At 36.2% G+C, this 20,580-nt stretch overlaps 1 protein-coding gene across 17 annotated transcripts in view; it reads left to right on the forward strand.

Annotated features, from left to right (window-relative positions):
- WDFY3 (WD repeat and FYVE domain containing 3) overlaps nucleotides 1-20,580 on the forward strand; it is a 296,268-nt gene that overhangs the window by 32,559 nt on the left and 243,129 nt on the right. For 14 of the 17 annotated variants that reach the window (XR_002943524.3, XR_008547495.2, XR_010156549.1 and 11 more), the window contains exon 2: nucleotides 1,457-1,550. The exons of the other annotated variants lie outside the window; for them this stretch is intronic. The gene's annotated coding sequence lies outside the window, so the exon portion shown is untranslated. The remainder of the gene's footprint in view (nucleotides 1-1,456; nucleotides 1,551-20,580) is intronic. 17 annotated transcript variants of the gene reach the window in all.

Consider the following 20,580-nt stretch of genomic DNA (forward strand, 5'->3'; position numbering starts at 1 on the left):
GGACATTATGTTAAGCAAAATAAGCCAGGTGCAGAAAGACAAACTTTGCATGTCCTCACTCATTTCTGGGAGCTAAAAATTAAAACAATTGAACTCATAAATAGAGAATAGAGTGATGGTTACCAGAAGCTGGGCAGGGTAGTGGGTGGGGCAAGAGTGGGGATAGTTAATGGGTTCAAAAGCATAGTTAGAAAGAATGTATAAGATCTAGTATTTGGTAGCACAATAGGGTGACAGTTAATAATTTGTACATTAAAAAATAAGTATAATTGGAATGTTCATAACACAAAAAAATAATAAATGCTTGAGATGATGGACACCCCATTTACCCTGATGTGATTATTATACATTGTATGCCTGTATTAAAACATCTCATGTACCCTATAAATCTGTATATTTACTATGTACAGGTAAAAATTAAAAATAAAAATTAAAAAGAGGGATTTTTCTCCTACTTCTAGCTGGGTTTCTGTAATAGAACCAGCCAGGTAATGAGATAAACCAGCAAAACTAGGTTATTATTGATTAGGTTTTTGAATAATTACCTGTCTATTGAAGGCAATATTGCCTTCAATGCTTTTGAATGATTTTGTTTGAACTATAATAATATGATTAAAGAGTTTAACAAATAAAGTTACATAACAAAAACACATAGTTCATCTGAAAAGGCGAATGTCATTAAAGATGATGCTATTCTTTGGTATAACATTTTAGAGTTAGAAGGCCCCTAGGAATTAGTCCAGGCTCCTCCTTTTTGAATTAAAGAACTTTAGGACCAAAATGTGTTTGACTACACTATAGAACTTGTTGAGAGCAGAGTTACTAGAGGTCTAGAAACTAGATCTCATGATTCATATGCTAATGTTTTCATATTGAAATATTGACTGGTAAATGAAAGGAAACATTTATATATCCTGTATAAGACAACCCAAATAACTTGAGACTAGAGTATGACCTTTGAATGAGGCAGCAATTTTTAAAATTTTAATTTAGAACAAATCAATTCAGCTCTATACCGCATTTATCTTGAGATGCATGACAAATACACCTAGAGAAATAGCATGAATTTTTTCTCCAAGAAAAGAGGCTGTGTGGTCTGTGATATACAAATGAGTACTGGACTGGAAGTGGTAAGGGTTGAGTTCTGAATCTGGCTCTAACACTAAGTAGCTGTGTTGTCATTGATTCTTTGCATAATTTCTCCAGGTCAAAGTTTCCTTATCAGTAAAATGAAGAAGTGAAATCAGATGGTCTGTAGAGACCAGCTTTAAATAACTTTATATTTTTCGTGGATCTTTAATAGCAAATTTAATCTATTTTAAATAAAGTGCTATATGTTCCATTATTAAACAAGCAAGACAACAAGTAAGGAGGTAAAGAGAATCAGTAGAAAATGAATGACTCATGATGTATATTCTGAACATAAACTGAGTTTTCTTTTCCTTTCCTTCATCAGGTATAATACTTCTCCACGTCTGCTTCAGGAAGAAAGTGCCTGCCATTCTTATCATTTCTAAGCAGGTTCATGCCAGCCCAGAACAGAGAATCAGGTCAGTTTTAGGATTGTTTTTTTTTGTTGAAAAAGGAGCCAGGAACAGAATTGTGATTGTCTTTGCTGCGTTATTGTGCGGCAGCAAGACCAGTGACTTGTGATTCAGGAGATGGGTTTCAACCGTCCTTTATCACTGATGACTGGTAAGCTTGGGCAAGCCTTCTTTGCTTGTTGGCTCTTAGTTTTCTGCACCAAAACAGGGCTACATTAGAATAAGTTATCTTCAGTTTCAATTTTGGCTTTAAATCAATATTACTTTTCTTGTAGGTACCTACAGATGATGAAAGTCATATTTTTAAAGCATCATTTCCTCTTGTTTTTTCCTGAAAAAATGTAGTTGTTTTTAAAGCACATGCTTTGAAACTCTTTAATCCATTGTATTGTAGTTTCTTTGCGTGACTAGTTTAAGGAATAAACTGTCTTGTGAGGCCCTTGAGAGTACTGTGGCTACCCTTAGTTTTAATATTTTACTTTACTTTGTTGTTATTAAAATGTTTATTTTTTACATGAGGTTATTAGTTTTTCAATAATGTTCTTCAGCTCTAGAGAGGGTACCTTTTTGATCATGTTGGTTCTCTGTTGATTGCAAGTAGTCAAATTATTTTAACCAAAAATGGGAAAACTTTTGGAGTGTCCCAGGAGATGCCACAGGATCCAAGAACAGAAATGCAGCTGGACTGCAAATAAGAACCCAGGACTGAAGACAATCAGATTTCCCGCAGGCTCTCAGCAGAGTGTCTCTTCTCTGCATGTTCATCTCATTCTTCTCTCTCTCTTTGGGAACTAGCTATCATCACATTGCTGTTCTTTGTGAGGTGAAGCCTGCTTGCCACTGCCTCCCAAGCATAATACCTTATAATCCAGATCCCAAAGAAAGGCTAAGTAAGCACTCAATACTGATTTGCCGGAACAGACTCTGATTCTTCAATCAGATACCTTTAGACAAATTGTGGCTTAGGGCATGGTAATTTAAAAGCTTTGCATTGGCTTTCTTTGTTTTAAAGACTGTTCTCTGAAAAAGATCTCACTTATTCCTACTAAAATGTGGATAACTAATAATAAGATGTAGTAGTACTTCTTCCACATGTGCGATAGTCTCCCCTTATCAGAGAGGTGTATGTTCCAAGACCCCCAGTGGAAGACTGAAACCACAGATAGTAGGGAACCCTATGTATACTATGTTTTTTCTATACATACTTGCCTGTAACAAAGTATAATTTATACATTAGGCACAGTAAGAGATTAACAATAATAACTACTAATAAAATATAACAATTATAATATATTGCAGTGAAAGTTATGTGAATGTGGTTTCTATCAAAATATCTTACTGTATATAATATTTTTGGATTGTGGGTAATGAACCGTGGAGGGTGAAATCATGGATAAAGGGGGAATATTGTAATACTTTAAAGTTATATTCATGTTATTGCATTCATCTGTGTTACCCAGCATTAAAAAGGATAAAACTTCTGATCCTTTTAATGCTGGGTAGTATTTCATTGTTTGGATAGTCCACAGTTTGTATATCCTTTCACCAGTTGATGGACATTTATTTGACTATCATGAATAAAATGGTACAGTGCAATAAGATATTTTGAGAAAGGAAACTTTTTTCATTTGACTTTTTGAGAAAAAAGATTTGAATATAGGAGACATACTATTAGGTACCCAGCTGAGCTGCCAACTATGATTTTGGGTAAATTACTTTTTCTCTGTGCACCTCAATTTATTCAGATCCGGCATCGCCACGTACTAGCTTTGTGACCTTTACTTCTGGACATCAATTTCTACATCTTAAAAAAGGAGTGGATGATAGTGGTAGCTCATGGTATTATTATAAAGAATTAATGTATGTGTTCCTGGCACATCATTATTATTATCATCATCAATTTCTGAAATGAGTAGATTAGATTATATGACTGCAGAGGTCCCAGCTCACTAAAATATCTGTGGTCCTAAGATTTTCCGGTATGGACTAATATCTTTTTTCTTAATAAAGACCTTTGGGCATCTACTTGAGTCCTAAATGGAGGCTAATTTTGGTATTGTTGATAGAAGTTATTTTGAATTAAGTATATGTGTGTTATCTATTGCCACATATATTAGTTTGTGAGGGCTGCTGTAACAAAGTACTAAGAAGTGGGTGGCTTAAATGACAGGAATTTATGGTCTCACAGTCTGTATGCTGGAAGTCTGACGCCAGTGTTGCAGGGTTGGCTCCTGAGGCCTGTGAGGGAAGGATTTGTTCCAGTCCTGTTTTCTTGGCTTTTAGGTGGCCATCTTTTCCCTGTGTCTCTTTGCACGGTCTTCCTTCTATGCATGTCTCTTGTGTCTAGATTTTTTTTTTAAGCGAAGTTTCTCTCTTGTTGCCCAGGCTGGAGTGCAGTGGTGTGACCTTGACTGACTGCAACCTCCGCCTTCTGGGTTCAAGCGATTCTCGTGCCTCAGCCTCCCAAGTAGCTGGGATTACAGGTGTGCATCACCACATCCAGCTAATTTTTTGTATTTTCAGTAGAGACAGGGTTTTGCCATGTTGGCCAGGCTGTTCTCGAACTCCTGACCTCAGGTGATCCACCCGCCTTGGCCTCCCAAAGTGCTGGGATTACAGGCGTGAGCCACCACGCCCGGTCCTGTGTCCAGATTTCTAAGGACCCCAGTCATACTGGATTAGAGCCCACCCTGATGGCCTCATTTTAACTTGATTACCTCTTTAAAGACCCTAGCTTCAAAGGTCACATTTTGAGGTACTGACGGTATGGATTTCAACATATGAATTTGGGGGGGGGGTGCGCAATTCAATCTATTGCCCTACATAACAAATTACCCCAAAACTTCTCAGATTAAAACTGCAAACATTATCTGTTTTTGTTGATCGGGAATCTGAGTGTAGCTTAACTGAGTCCTCTGGCTCAGGATCTCTCACAAAGCTGCACCTAACATTGTCTGCTAGGCCTGTGGTGTCATCCGAAGGTCCTGGGGGAGGATCTGCTTCCAATTCAATCATGTGATTATTGGCAGCACTTAGTTCTTCACTGATTGTTGAACTAAGGGACCCAGTTCCTTAGTGGGCTGTTTTTGAGAAGCTGACTTCAGTTCCTTGGCACTTGAGCCTTTACTGTAGGGCAGGTCACAACATGGCATCAACTACCATTAGTGCAAGCTAACAAGAGACGGTGAACAAGATGAAAGGCCCAGTGTTTTTGTAATATAGTCTTGAAAGTGGCATGCATTCACTTTTTCCATATTCTGTTTATTAGGAGTGATTCACTAGGTCCAGCCCACATTCAAGGAGAGGGGATTACACAAGGGTGTGAATACCAGGAGGTAGGGTCATTGGGAGCCACTTTTGAGGCTGTACTAGTATGTATAAAATGAGATATGTTTTGGTCCTGTGTAGACTTATTCAAGTGGCACGTGACTTTTCACTTCGCTACGTTATTAACATGATATTTCTCATAAAATATGCAGAGGTCTAATCTCATTTCCCTAAAAAAATTTAAGAGTAAGAGGTCTGAGGTTATTAAGATTACCTTAATTTTATCACCTTGTTTGTGGTCATTTTCAACAACTAAGGTATTATAAAGTATTAGGAATTAGCTGCCATATGTGAGGATATTTAATACACCAAACTGGCCAAGGGTACTGCTCAATTACAGTTACTTTTACAGAATGTAGTGGTACAATCATATATACCATATCATCCAGCTAGCAGTTCTTACCATTTACACTGATGGAAAAATCCATAGTGTTTTAGTCAGGGTTACCCGAGAGACAGGCTATCGATTGAATATATATTTAGATAGTGATATATATGAGAAAGGATTTATTAGGGGAATTGGCTTAGTCAATTATGGAGACTGAGAAGTCTCACCATAGGCTGTCTGGAAGCTGGAGAACCAGGGAAGCTGGTAGCATGACTCAGTCCAAGTCCAAAGGCCTCAGAACCAAGGAAGCCAATGCTGTAACTCTCAGTCCAAGGCCGAGGGCTCGAGAGTCAAGCACGGAGGAGGGAGAGGGGTTGATGCTAGTCCCAGAATCCAAAGGCTAGAGAACAAAGAGCTCTGATGTTCAGGGACAGACGATGAAGGGCATCCTGGCTTCAGAAAAGAGGGCAAGTTCACCCTTCTTCTGCTTTTTTGTTCCATCTGGGTCCCCAGCCGATTTGACAGTGCCCACTCATATTGAGGGCAGATCTTCCTTACTCAGTCCACTGACTGAAATGTCAATCTCCTTTGGAAACACCTTCACAGACACACCTGGGACACCCCAATCATTCTAAACAAATTCCATACCACCTGGGTTTGTCTTTCAGCAGAAATGGGATGAGCTCAATGCCTGCTGAAGCAAATAATTACTGCTTTACCAGCTATCTGGGTATATTAGTCCATTCTCACATTGCTATGAGAAAATACCTGAGACTGGGTAATTTATAAAGAAAAGAGCTTTAATTAATTCACAGTTCCACATGGCTGGGGAGGCATCAGGAAACTTACAATCATGGCTGAAGGCACATCTTCACAGGGCAGCAGGAGAGAGAATGAATGCCAGCAGAGGAAATGCCAGACACTTATAAAACCATCAGATCCCCTGAGACTCACTCATTATCACAACAACAGCATGGGGGAAACCTCCCCCATGATCCAATTACCTCCACCTGGCCCCGCTCTTGACACATGGGGATTATGGGGATTACAATTCAAGGTGAAATTTGGGTGGGAACACAAAGCCAAACCATTTCACTGGGTATCCCTTAATCCAGTCATGTTGATACTCCAAATCAACCACCATCATATTTGGAAACTTATTTTATGGGTTCTTTCTGTAATTCTTCTTATGGAAGGCCGTATAGTTGTGTTTCTGGAAGTGAAATTTGACCTAGTTGGCATTATCTGTAGGAGTTAATCTATAAGTTGTGTGTGTGTCTGTGTGTGTGTGTGTAACATATGGAATAACATTTCTTTAGTAAATTTAGTCTAAGAATATCTCAAGTTCATGGAGAAAAGGTTGTTTTTAAAAACTTCATTAGGTTAGATGGAGCATGACTTCTTAAGCATATGATGACATGATTTTTACGTGATTTTACAAGTGGTTGTTTATTTTTATAAGTAGTTGTTTAATTATTATTTGTGAATTACTGTAAATAGAATACATTTAATAGTAAACAAACACCTCATTGTTAGAAATGTTGAGACATTTTTAACTCTCACTAGATTTGGACGTTTAAGTCGTAGTATACAGAAATTAAGTAAACATAATTTAATAGGATTTCTATGTGGTATTCCTTTTTACTTGTTAGCAGGGTTAGCAGAAATCATACAAAAATTTAAGACTTTCTTTTGGTATGCCTGTAGTGGACTGGGGAAGGCATTCTTATCTTTGAACAATTGATAATTTTTTTCTTAGAAAAAACTCTGTTGAAATTATGGCAGAGGGGAAGGTCTGTTGAATTGATTATGGCAAAGGGGAAGGTTTAAGCTTATGCTCTTAGGATGCTGTTACCAGGATACTGAGCTGAAAGTTCTGTTTTATAATATACCTCCTTTTTATTATGAAAACTTCTGGAACTGCATAGATTTATGACTAGATTTTAGGCTTTAGACTATTTGAGGAAAATAATGTTGCAAATTTTATGATTTAGAAAAACATCACCCAGAAATGAAAGTCTGTGTCAAATGTATTAGAAAGAAAACATGTGTTGAGAGAGTTTAAAAAGCTGGAAGGGAACTCAGGAAAATGTAAATGAGTAAAGATACTTGATGTGAAGTTTAAATTACAAAGTATAAAAAGTTTTTATAATCAGAAAAAAATACGTAGCAAAATAAAATTGTATTACTAAATAGAGTTTTGGGATTTTAAAATCTAATTCAATTTTCTTTCATTTGAAGAAGTGATACTTAAAATTTCAGTCTTAGAAACACTAATCTTTTTAATCACCACTTTATCTTCTGTTGTGAAACCTTTTTCCTTTTTCTATAGACTTTTGATTTATTAAATAGAGCCTGATGTTTGTATGGCCACATCACATTGATTTTTTTTTTTTTTTTCTTTTAGAGACGGAGTCTCGCTCTGTCGCCCAGGCTGGAGTGCGGTGGCGCGATCTTGGCTCACTGAAAGCTCTGCCTCCCGGGTTCAAGAATTGCTTGAACCCGGGAGGCAGAGGTTGTAGTGAGCCGACATCACGCTATACTCCAGCCTGGGCGACAGAGAGAGACTCCATTTCAAAGAAATCTGAAAACAAGTATAGACTGCCCAATGGTTTAGTCTCTCCCTTACCTTTTTAAACCCAGTTTTATATTTTGAAAAATTTAAACATGCAGAAATGTTTAATGAATAATACAGTGAACATCCAAACACCTTCAACCTTGATTCAATAATTACCAACATTTTGCCACATATATTCTTGTGGAATATGTACATTTTAGAGAGGGGTGTGGCACTGCTGGACCATTTGAAAGTAATTTCAGACCTTATGACATTTCACTCTTAAAAACTTCATACTTTAATATGCATCTCCTAGAAATAAAGGACGTTGTTTACATGACCACTGTATTAATTACCATATGTAAAAAAGAACAATAATACTGTGTTAAATTCAGTCCATATCTTAATTCTCCAGTTGTCCTCAAAACTTCCTTTATAGCTTTTTTCAAACAACAATCTAGTTAAGGTCCACATATTGCATTTGCTTATGTGGTGTTTATTCTTTAAAAAATCTAGATTAGTTTCCCTTATCCTGTTTCTCTTTCACTCTTCCTCTCTTTTTCTTTCTCTCTTCCTTTCTTTTTTAATAATACTGACTTTCTGAAGAGTCCAGACCAACTTTCTTGTAAAAATCCACATTGTCCATTTGTTTCTTCCTGGGTCTGCCTAGTGAAGTCAGAAAGTATTCCTGCCATGGGAGCAGCAAGCCACATGAGATTTTTTTTAAAAAACTTCCCAGGGCATTAGATAGTGACTAGAAGTAGTTATTACTTGGTTGAAGTTAACAAATCAGAACAATTAAGAGAGGTTTCTTTGAGGCTAATAGAGTAGAAATTGGAAAAATAATAGGAAAAGAAAGAGGTTAAAAGAAATGCTTATGGCACTGAGGCATGATGCTAGGTGAGTTACTTAATAAAGAGGGAAGAGACTTGGAAATCACAGTCCTCAGCACCTAGAGGGTTAGATGTCCATTCTGTGCTAGCTAAGTAGCTGAATGAATGAAGAAACACCTTTAGATTTTCTCTTCTGAACTTAACTGCTGCTGGAAAAGCAAAGGAGATTGTGAGCATTAAACCTTTTGTAGGTATGAGGTTTTCCATGGAAGTATACATGTAATAGTATATTGTACTGGTTCTTGCAAATTTTCAAGGGCAAATTTGGAGCCATGATCTTACACTTTGGCTATATCTTTATGCTTTATAATGATTGTGTAGGTTCTGTAGTTGGAAGGTACTATAGTAGGAAAAGTTTTAGAAGCAGAGGATTTTAGTTTTAAATGATGTTCATACCACATACTAGCTAAGCAGCCTTGTTCAAGTATACCTTTTCCTCTGACTGTTTACTCCTTTATGATGATGGAACAACAATGTGTAGGTGAAAGAGCAGAGGATTGAGTATAAGGCAGACAGACCTGTTTCTAAAGCCTGGTTTTTCTGGTTTCTAGCATGTGACCTTGGGCTACTTAACTTCTCTTATTCTCAATGTTCTGTTTTGTAAAAATGGAATTGATAGTATCTACTTCATGTGATTGTTGTTAGGATTAAAGAGATAGTTCATGTAAAACGCTGAGTGGAGCCTGGCATATGGTAGGTACTTGGCATATGTTAGCTTTCTTCACACAGGGTTATTGTGAGGATCAAGTTAAATGGTCAACTAAATGTGAAATGCCTTTGTAAAGAATAAAGTCCTACACAGGAAAATTAGCCAATGCCTGGGAAATAGAATATGGATATAAAGCCGTGTATGTATTTCTATTCATTTTACATTGTAGAAACCTCTGCAATGATAGTATCCTAAGAAATATTGTAAATGCTAGAAAATAACTTTTCAGAAATCTGCTTTTTAAGAAAATAGATCTAATTGTTAGGTATTAAAACATTGCAATTAATTTTTTTGTATAGAAAAAAGATTCCTTTAATCTCTTAGGGCTGTGCCCTAAATCACTGTTGCCTATGTGAATGTGTATATTTATAGCCTGAGTGCTTCCCCCATTAATGTAGCTTGTAGGAATTTATTTATATAAATGTTTCTATTAACAAAAAAATAAGCTGATTACAGTTTTTGCAGTTTGGCATTAGGGAAAATAATATCTAACTCACAATCATGGCTATTTGCAGCCTTGACCTCCTGGGCTCTATCGATTCTCCCACCTCAGCCTCCCTGAGTAGCTGGTACTATGGGTGCACACTACCACAACTGGCTAATTTTTGTATTTTTAGTAGAGAAGGGTTTTCACCATGTTGGCCAGGCTAGTTTTGAACTCCTGACCTCAGGTGATCCACCTGCCTCAGCCTCCCAAAGTGCTGGGATTACAGGCATGAGCCATCATATCTGGCCTGAAAGTTTTATTTTCATGCTTGGGGCATGGTGTATAGAACCAGCTACTAAGAATGTTTATTAGCATTAGAGATTGATAAGAACATTATTAAGAATCTCTTCCCCTGTAGGAGAGGCAAAATTTCACCTCTGTCCTCTTAGGGTAATAGTTGGGCCCAAGAATTAAATTGCCATTAACAGGAGAAAAGCATACACATTTATTTAATAAAAGCTTTATGTGGCATAGGAACCCCATAAAGAAATGAAGACCCAAAGAAGCAGTGAGAGACAAACACTTATATACTGAATTGGACAAAAAGCAGTAACTTGCAAAAAATGTGATAAGGCGGGGGGGCTTGGACTAGGGTAGTCAAGTGGGCAGAGAAGTGGTTGGGATGTTAAGAATTTGTGTAACAATTGTTTGTCCAGATTTCCTTTGGCCTCAACTTTTTATTCTTGATGATAAGAATGCTGTTTTCTTTGCAGTATAGGAAGGGCATCTTTCACATGGGAATTTCATCTCCTACTTTTAAGAAACAGCATGGTCAGAATGATCTTCTTGTACCTGCTGTTTTTTTAAGTGCCTTTAACTTAAATAGTCAATATGCCAGAATGGCATTTTGGGGTGTCATATTCTTAACTCATTTACCCCAAAAGACTATGATGATTTTGTCCTCATTATTTGCAAACCTAAAGAGACAGGCTAACTGCTTTTCTAAGTTCAAAGATCTCACAGCATGTGTCCCAGCTGAATAGAAAATAGGCCAAACACTTCGATTTTTAGCTATCATTTAATGCTTTAAGCAATATACAAAGAGTAAATTAAATAACTCTGTTGCATATGGGATTCCTTGGCTGGGTGTGGTGGCTCCCGCTTATAATCCCAGCACTTTAGGAGACTGAGGCGGGGGATCACTGGCATGGTGGCGCACACCTGTAGTCTCAATTACTCAGAAGGCTGAGGCAGGAGGATCCCTTGAGTCAAAGAGGCTGAGGTTGCAGGGAGCTTTGATGGTGCCACTGCACTCCAGGCTGAGTAGAAGAGTGAGATCCTGTCTCAAAAAACAGCAGCAAAAACAACAAAACAGACTTTGCCTCCGTAAAAGCAATAAGATTAAAAAAAAAAATTCTTCCTGTACTGTTGGCCATATTTACATGCTTAGACCTATAGAAATCCAACAAAAGAGCCCAGCTATAGACTGAATTGATCTTTGATCCTTTACTCTGCCTGTCCTGACACACAACTACTCACACTTACAATTTAATAAATTAAAGTTTAAAGAACAAGTGTTATTTGTTATAAAAAGACTAAATTAATGTGATGATTAAAACAACTTTTTGTGGGGAGAGGAGGCCGTAGTGTGACATGTTTATTGCCTCTGTTTAGTTTGTTTTCTTTTCCTTCTGTAAACTGGAAAAGAAATATAAGAAGCAAGCTTTTTGTCCTGAGAAGACTCTTTAATGTATATTTGGCTATCTGTTGTATTTTATATTCTCAGTGTAAAATATCAATACATGTTTATATTTATAAAATCTAGTTGTTGTTATTGTGCAACTTGACATTCAACATAAAAGTTACTTAAAACCTTATACTGATAGCTAAAATCTACAGGTGTAGGTGCTCAAGTAGAATACTAGAATCCGGATACAGATATATATTGTGTAACTTTATGTATATTATACATATATGCTATATATGTGTATATTTTTATATACAGTAAATGTATAGTTATATATTGATGCCTTGAACTGAGAAATTGAAAATCTAAAAATTAAGGCAGGCCAGGCGCGGTGGCTTATGTCTGTGATCCCAGCACTTTGGGAGGCCAAGGCAGGTGGATCACGAGGTCAGGAGTTGAAGACCAACCTGGCCAAGATGGTGAAACCTTGTCTCTGCTAAAAATGTAAAAATTAGGTGGGCGTGGTGGCAGGTGCCTGTAATCACAGCTACTAGGGAGGCTGAGGCAGAGAATTGCTTGAACCCAGGAGGTGGAGGTTGCAGTGAGCCGGGATTGTGTCACAGCACTCCACCCTGGGCGACAGAGTGAGACTCCGTCTCAAAAAAAAAAAAAAAAATGAAAGCAATAGAAACTTGGTTCCATATTTGCTTATAAATAATAGAATATATATTGATTATGAATAATACTGTCCTCAAGTAACATTTGATAAAACGTCAGATATTGATAAAGACATATAAAAATACTTTTCTCTGATTATGCTTGCTATTTCATTAGGAATAATTGAGAGAGGGTTAGTTAATTCTTAAAATGCTAACATTTTAACACTAGACAAATCTCTGTTTTACTAATAGAGTTTTCTTCTTTTCCCTTACCTTTTTAACTTTTTCCTTCCCTTCTTTTCAATTTTCTACTTTCCCATTTATTGTCCTTCCCTTCTTTTCCTTAAATTTCTTTTCCCTTCTATGCTTTTAATTACCTTTCCTTCTTCCAGGGTTCTTATGTTATTTGTATAAAAGGCACTGAACATATTGCTTAATAGCAGTTGCTTTAAGATTGGGTCCGAGAAGGCTCTTGCAGTTGTTTTATGACTGTATCAATTATGTTATACCAGCTTTTTAAATCTCTGGGCAGTAATTTTTGCTTATTTGCTTCTGAAGATCCAAAATAATATATTTTATTAGTGTTGGGTTTTTTTCAAGTTAATCCATTAAGTTCTTTCCTACCTATATTTAGGACAAATTAAGAAATACAGGGAGTGACATATTCAAATTTCATTGGGGGAATTCACTCTGTAGCAGTGTGTAGAATGATTTAGGGCCAAGACTGGAGGAACGGTGATCAGTAGTAGATTGTAGCAGTAAATCAGACGAGAAATGCTAAGTGATTAGGTCCTACACCAATTTGATATGATTGGAGGAAAAAAAAGGTCATATTAATGATATTCCCTTAGGAAATTCTCCTTTGGGTTGTGGGAGTTATAGAACCGGAAGGAAATGATGAAACTATTGAGTAATCTAGGTTAACTGTCAAGTTTCTAGTGGGATGACTAGTTGGCACTGGTGCTGTTCAGCTGTGTAGGAATTATAAAAGAAGGAACAGATTTTAGGGAGAAAAATAATGTGTTAGTTCCTGAATATAATGATTTTTTTGGAAATAATTTCAAACTTGCATAAAAGTTGCAAAAATAATATAAAGAGCATCCAGTTGCCCTTTATCCAGATTCATCTATTGTTAGCCATTTGTCCCAAATGCTTTATTACTCTTTCTCATTGTGCATGTTTATATGTATATATTTGTAAATATACATGCATGCATATATTTATTCTTTTCATTTAGCCATTTGAGAGTTACATTGAACATATTATGGCCCTTTAGTCCTAAATGTTTTTGCGTAGATTTCTGAGAATAAGGATCATCTCTTATATTAGCAGTCTAAAAACTTAAGTAGACTTAACATTCTTACATTACTTTAATCTTCCATTTTCTAATTTTGTTATCTGAATAAGTGCCTTCTATGGCAGTTTTCTTCTCCTCCAGTGTAGGAATTAGTCAATGATCATATGTTGCGTTTATATTTGATGTCTTTTTAGTATCCTTAATCTAGAATAATTCTTCAACCTTTATCTTTTATTATATTACATTTTAAAAGTACACAGTCATCCTTTCTCTCCCTTTTCAGAAGTTATTTTTTGTTCGTTTTCTTATTTTTTCTTCCTTATTTTTTATTTGTTTGATGTTTCTCTTGATAAGATTTTAGGTTATACATTCCTGGATGGAATATTACATAAGGAATATATCTTTCTGAGCATATCATATCTATAGGTACCGACTGTTCTGCCGTTCATTTGTGATGGAAATTTTGACCATTTCATTGTCTGATTTTTCCACTATATAGTTACTATGTGTATTAGTTCATTCTCACGCTGCAATGAAGAAATACCTGAGACTGGGTGATTTATAAAGGAAAGAAGTTTAATTGACTCACAGTTCCACATGGCTGGGAGGCCTCAGGAAACTTACAATCATGGTGGAAGGGGAAGCAAACACACCTTTCTTCACTTGGAGGCAGGAGAGAGAAGTGCCGAGCAAAAGGGAAAAAGTCCGTTATAAAACCATTAGATCTCTAGAGAACTCACTCACTATCATGAGAACAACATGGACGTAACCACCCCTATGATTCAGTTACCTCCCACCAGGTCCCTCCCATGACATGTGGGGATTATGGGAACTACAATTCAAAATGAGATTTGGGTAGGGACACAGCCAAACCATATTACTACATGTTCCTTGCAACTAATAAAGGGTCTACTGGGAGGGAGACACTTTAAGACAGTTAAAATATACAACTCCTCATAACATTTCATCCCCTGTATGTAGCATCCATTGATGATACTTGCTTGAATCAATCTTTACTATTATAGTTGCAAAATAATGATTTACTCTCTCTGCATTTACCAGTCATTATTCAGCATTCTACTGTAATAGGAGCCCTTCTATTTATCTATGTGTATTGTTTTATTTATTGTTGATTTGAATTTATGGTTTCCTATTTTTCCCTTAATGCTTAACATTTCACTACTGTTAAATATTTTGGAGCTAAAATTGTTCCAGTGCTCACCAGTGGCATCTTCTTCATGCTGGCTCTTGTATCCTTTTACATGTTCCCATCATTTTTTTAAGCAAGTCATTAGTTTCACTCTTTATAATAAGTTTCATCTTGTGCATTTATTGCCCAGCACTGGAGTCAGTCATTTCTCCTAGGAGCCTTAGTCCTTCTTATTGGGTAATAGTATTAGAAACCAAGATCTGGATGCTTTGGTATATATGTTATTGCTAGATATCTTTGCTTCTGGGCCCTATCAGGGAACAAACTAGAAAACGTACACGTGTGTGTGTATATATATATGTGTGTGTATATATATTTATATATATACACACACACACACACAAATATGTGCATGTGTTTGCATGTATATGCCCATATAACATGGATATACATATGTGAATATGGGTTTTTTTTTTTTCAAAATAAGAATTTACATTGATACCTCCAATTCTCCCTTTTTCTATAATGAGAACATGGGCTCCCAACAGTGCCAACATTTTACTCATTTGGTCTAAACGAGTACCATCTAAAATGGTTTCAGAATTGTTTCACGTATATCACTAAAAACAAAAACAACATGCTACCCTGCTAGATAACCAACCTTATTGTTTTTTGGTTTATCTTTCCAATGTTTCCTTTTATAATGATTAGTAGATATGTGTGTTTTCTTATTTCCCCTTTTTTCCAACACAAAAGATAGCATATTGTCTGTGTAAGCACTTTGGCACTTAACTGTTTTCACTGGAAAATATAGCCTGGAAATTATTCCATATCAGTTCATAGAGGTCGTCATCATTCTTTTGTGTGTATGTACACCAGTTCATTCATCTTCTTTTCTATGTTTGTGTATCCAGATAGTTTCTAGCATTTTATAGTTATACAGTTCTGCAATTAATAACCTTGTGTCTTTTCATACTGCTGGAGGTGTATCTTCAGGATAAATGTAGGAGTGGAATTACTAGGTCGAAGTGGTAAATGCCTATGTAGTTTTGCTAGATGTTACCAAATTCCCTTCCATAGGGTTTGTACTGTTTTGCATTCCCATCAGCAATGTATGAGAGTGCCTGTTTTCCCACAGCCTTACCAAGTGAGTCTATTGTCAAGCTTTTGAATTTTTGCCAATCTGAAGGGCAAAGAAATGGTATTTTGGTGTAGTTAGAATGTGCATTTTTCTTATTATGAGTGAGGTTTAACATCCTTTCCTGTCTATCAGAGCCATATATATAGGGGGAGATGTCTGTCTATATCTTCTTTCATTTTTCTCTAGGAGTTTTGGTCTTTTAAAATTATTACTAAGCTCTTTGAATGTTGGGAATATTATTTCTTTATCTGTAATGTATATTGCAAGTATTTTCTCCCAATTGTCTCATTTGTCTTTTGACTTTGCTTTTGGTGGTTTTTACCATTCCCAATTTATATATATATATATATATTCAAATTTGCTAATGATTTTTATTATTGCCCTCGCATTTTGAGTCATAGTTGTAAAACATAAAGAGTTTGAAATGAATTTGCTGCATTTAATAGAAAAGGAATGAGATGGTTATCTCTACCAGATGCTCTATTTATCCTTGTCCTGCAGTCTTACATTGTAAAGCCTGAATGAGAAAAAAATCTGCTATTATGTATAGAATATGTAAGTTAATTTATTTTACTTTTAACTTTTTTAATAGAAAATTTCAGATATCCATAAAATATGCCTATGTATCTATCACCTAGCTTTTGTAATTATCATTTCTTTTAAAACTTCCCTACTAAATGACTTAGATTATACGTTTTCAGTTATTATGAATTATCCTTGTAAAGAGGAAGGTTTGGACCAGCCTAGTAGGCTTTGGCCAACTGGCCTCCGAGGCTCTCTTGGCTTCTTTTCAATGGTCTTGGCACCAGACCTGACCTCTTTTAGGCTTCTGTAACTTCACCATTTCCATGAAACTGAAGTTTATAGAAAAAAGATAATAGGTCAGAAACTAGTAATATTACCACGAAGGAGTGAAATAATTCAGAGGGCTTGGCGCCGATTGATGCTTTAAAAGTTATACTTTCCACTTAAACACACACACACACGAAAAAGATATCTGTTCATCTATTTTTCGTGTGTGTGATATATAAAATATGTATCTGTTCATAGATATGTACTTTGTTTCATGTATATGTTTTTGTGTGATATATAAAATATATATCTATTCATCTCTTTTTCATGGTTTAATGTTATTAGAGGAGAGCCAGCAAACATCTTTTATCATTGAGTCTAAAAAGACAGCTTATAGATGTTTGCCAGCCAGAGTCTAAATGTAACATAGAAAATGCTCAAAAATTCTAATTTGCTTAATGGAATTTTGTCTGTACTACAATTATTTTGAACTGAAATTATATTACTTTCATTTGATAACTTCCATAGAAATTGTTTTATTAATTCAGTATATTCATTTTCAATTTATCAAGAGTCCATGATTAATTTGGCAGAATGACTAGAGATCAGTGGAGCTCTGGGATTTCTTCATTTAATTTTAAGTTCTTGTATTCTATTTGGAACAACATTCTTGATACATTGACATCCAGTTGAAGTGCTGCATTAGAGTGTCAGAATAGCCTTTCCCTCCTGCCTGAGTACAAACTGATCAGTCACTTGCTGCTGGTAATCATATGCGAGAATGGCAGTATTCTTCAGAAAATACTTGTAGCAGAGGCAGGGAGGAAAATCAGTGAATTCTTCATCTAATGATTGTAAATCATTTGCATAAGTAAAGTCCACATTTGGTTTCTTTTTCTCATTGAGAATAGCAGTGGTAGTGATCATGGCATGACAGAGTGCTGAATGGCAAGAAGAGGATAGAGAGGACTAGTATAATGATGGGAGGATGTTGCTGCATAGAACTGTATTCATTATTTTTTCTCTGCCCATCTCTTGTGAACTTACTAGATGAAATGATGAACTTACCTTTTGCCTGTGTTTTGCATTTCTTGACCTGTTATTTTTGTGTCGTTCTGTTTTTAGTTTATAATGTCGTTCATCCCTTTTCTGAAATTACAGCTTGTCCACAAAAAAGATAGTTGTCTTGTACCTATCCAGTGTGATAAAACATGATATTTTTATGATTAATACTTACCCCTAAATATATGACAAGGTTCTACTTCGGTGGATTAGAAACATAAAATATAATTTCAGGACTACGCTTATTATGAAACAGGTTCTTCATTAGTTTGTGGAAAATCATAGCATTCCTGATTAGAAAACAACATGGTAAGTAATTGGTTTTGTGGCACTTGCCAAAAGCATGCAACACATTGTGGGGGTGAGCCAGAGGTATGTGTGTATAATTAAAACCTTTTTTCCCCAGTTCCTGTTAATTGAGGTCTGTACACTTAAAGCTTCTACTACTCTGAGGTTCTACAGTTTTGATTATTAAAAATTTGAGTGCACATATTTTTCTCTTGAGAGCCCCATTTTTAAGCTGGCTTAAAGAGAGAATTCTAGATGTGGAAATAGAAACAGTAAAAATAGACAACTAAAGATCTCAAGTCTGCAATGAACTTGGCTTTTATTGCTGTGGAGTGTTTGTGAGTTTAACTTGGCTTGAATACCAAGTTCTTGCTATAAAAACAAATCCTTTGGGGTTCATTTATAGGCTTCTTTAGTGTGGCCAGAGAATTGGATGCCTTATTTTAATGCTGAATATATACTTTGAAGCTAGTACTATATTAGTTTTTGTTTGCCTGAAAATTTTGTGGTGATAGACTTTAGATCAAATTAAATTCTGTTTCAGGAATAATATTCAATCTTAAATGCCTTTTTAAAATTGTGGAATATGCACTACCTAAAAATGACCATTTTAACAATATTTAAGCGTACAATTCAGCAGCATTATATATGTTCAGGATGTTGGGTAACCATCACCACTATCTATTTCCGGAAGTTTTTCATCATCTGAAACAGAAGCTCTGTACCTATTAGGTAATAATTCCCATTCTTCTCTCTCCTGGCTCCTAGCCACCTCTATTCTGTTTTCTGTCTCTATGAATTTGCCTGTTCTAGATATTTTATATTAAGTATGATCATACAATATTGGTCATTTTGAGTCTGGCTTTTTTCACTTAGTATAATCTTTTCAAGGTTCATGTATGTTGTTGCGTGTATCAGAATTTCATTTCCATTATGGAAGAATAATCTATTGTATGTGTATACCACATTCTATTTATTTTTTCATCTGTTTACACACACCTGAGTCATTAACACCTTTCACTATTGTGAAAATTGCTGATAACATTGGCATACAAAATTCTGTTTGAGTCACTGTTTTCAACTCTTTTGAAAACAGAATTGCTGGGTTGTATGGTAACTCTTTGTTTAACTTTTTGAGGAACCACTAAACTTGTTTTCCACAGTGGCTGCACCATTTTGCATTTTTCTAGCAATACATGAGGGTTCCAATTTCTCTACATACTAGCACTTGTTATTTTCCATTTTTTTGGAAAGTAGCCATCGTAATAGGTGTTAAATGGTGTCTCATTGTGGTTTTGATGTGCATTTTCCTAATGACTAAATTATATTGAGCATTTTTACACATGCTTACTGACAAGATACAGTTGACCCTTGAGCAACTCAGGGCTTAGGGATGCCAGTGCCCCTCCAGTCGAAAATTTATGTATAACTTTTGACTCTCCCAAAATGTAACTACTAATAACCTATTTTTTTGTTTTGTTTTGTTTTGTCTTGTTTTGTTTTTGAGACGGAGTCTTACACTGTTGCCTGGGCTGAAGTGCAATGGCGCTATCTCGGACCACTGCAACCTCCAAGTTCAAGCGATTCTCCTGCCTCAGCTTCTTGAGTAGCTGGGATTATAGGCACCTGCCACCACGCCCAGCTAATTTTTTGTATTTTTAGTAGAGACGGGGTTTTACTATGTTGGCCAGGCTGGTCTTGATCTCCTCACCTTGTGATCCGCCCGCCTCGGCCTCCCAAAGTGCTGGGATTACAGGTGTGAGCCACCACACCCGGCCCTAATAACCTACTGTTGAAGGCTTACCACCAACATGAACAGTTGATTAACACGTATTTTGTATGTTACACATAATATATGTATTCTTAAAGCAAGCTGGAGAAAAGAAAATGTTACTAAGAAAATCATCAGGAAGAGAAAATGTATTTACCATTCATTAAGTGAAAGTGGATCATCATAAAGGTCTTCATCCTCATCATCTTCACATTGAGTAGGCTGAGGAGGAAGAGAAGGGGTTGGTCTTGGCAGTCTTAGGAGTGGCAGAAGCAGAAGAGGTGGAGGAGGTGGAAGGGAAGGGAAGGGAAGGGGAGGCCAGGGAGGCAGGCGAGGCAGGCACACTTGGTGTCATGTTACAGAAATACATTATAATTTCTTTCTTCCTTTTTTTTTTTTGCTTTATTTCTCTAAAAATATTTCTTTTCCAATCCTTCTTCCACCATTTGGTTTAGTTTCAGTGCCTGTATCATAGAAGAGTCCATGTCATAAAAGAAGTCTTGGATAATCAGAACCCTTCTTCAGATTGTCTAATGTCGATTTTTTTTCTGGCACTGCTTATTCTACATCTTCTTCCTCATTGTCTGGTACTAGTTCAGAAGCACTCATCTTCATCAAGTTGTCTTCTGTTAATTCCTCTGATGTGGTGTGTACTGGCGTTTGAGTTTCTCCAAGATCCATATTTTGAAACCCTTCACCCCTCACCTTTTTTGCTGTATCTGCAGTCTCTCACTGTTTCCTGATCAGCTCTATCATACATCTTACGAAATCGTGCACAACATCTGGGAACATTTTTCTCCAACAGGAACTTGTTGTTTTGAGCTTGATGGCTTTTATGGCTTCTTCTGTAACAATGATGGCATCTTCTATGGTGTCATTTTTCTAGACTTTCATGATGTTGTCTCTGTCAGGGTTCTCTTCCATAGGTTGGCAATCCTTTCCATAGAG

Source organism: Pan troglodytes, chromosome 3 (assembly GCF_028858775.2).
Source record: "Pan troglodytes isolate AG18354 chromosome 3, NHGRI_mPanTro3-v2.0_pri, whole genome shotgun sequence".
Taxonomy (NCBI): Eukaryota; Metazoa; Chordata; class Mammalia; order Primates; family Hominidae; genus Pan; species Pan troglodytes.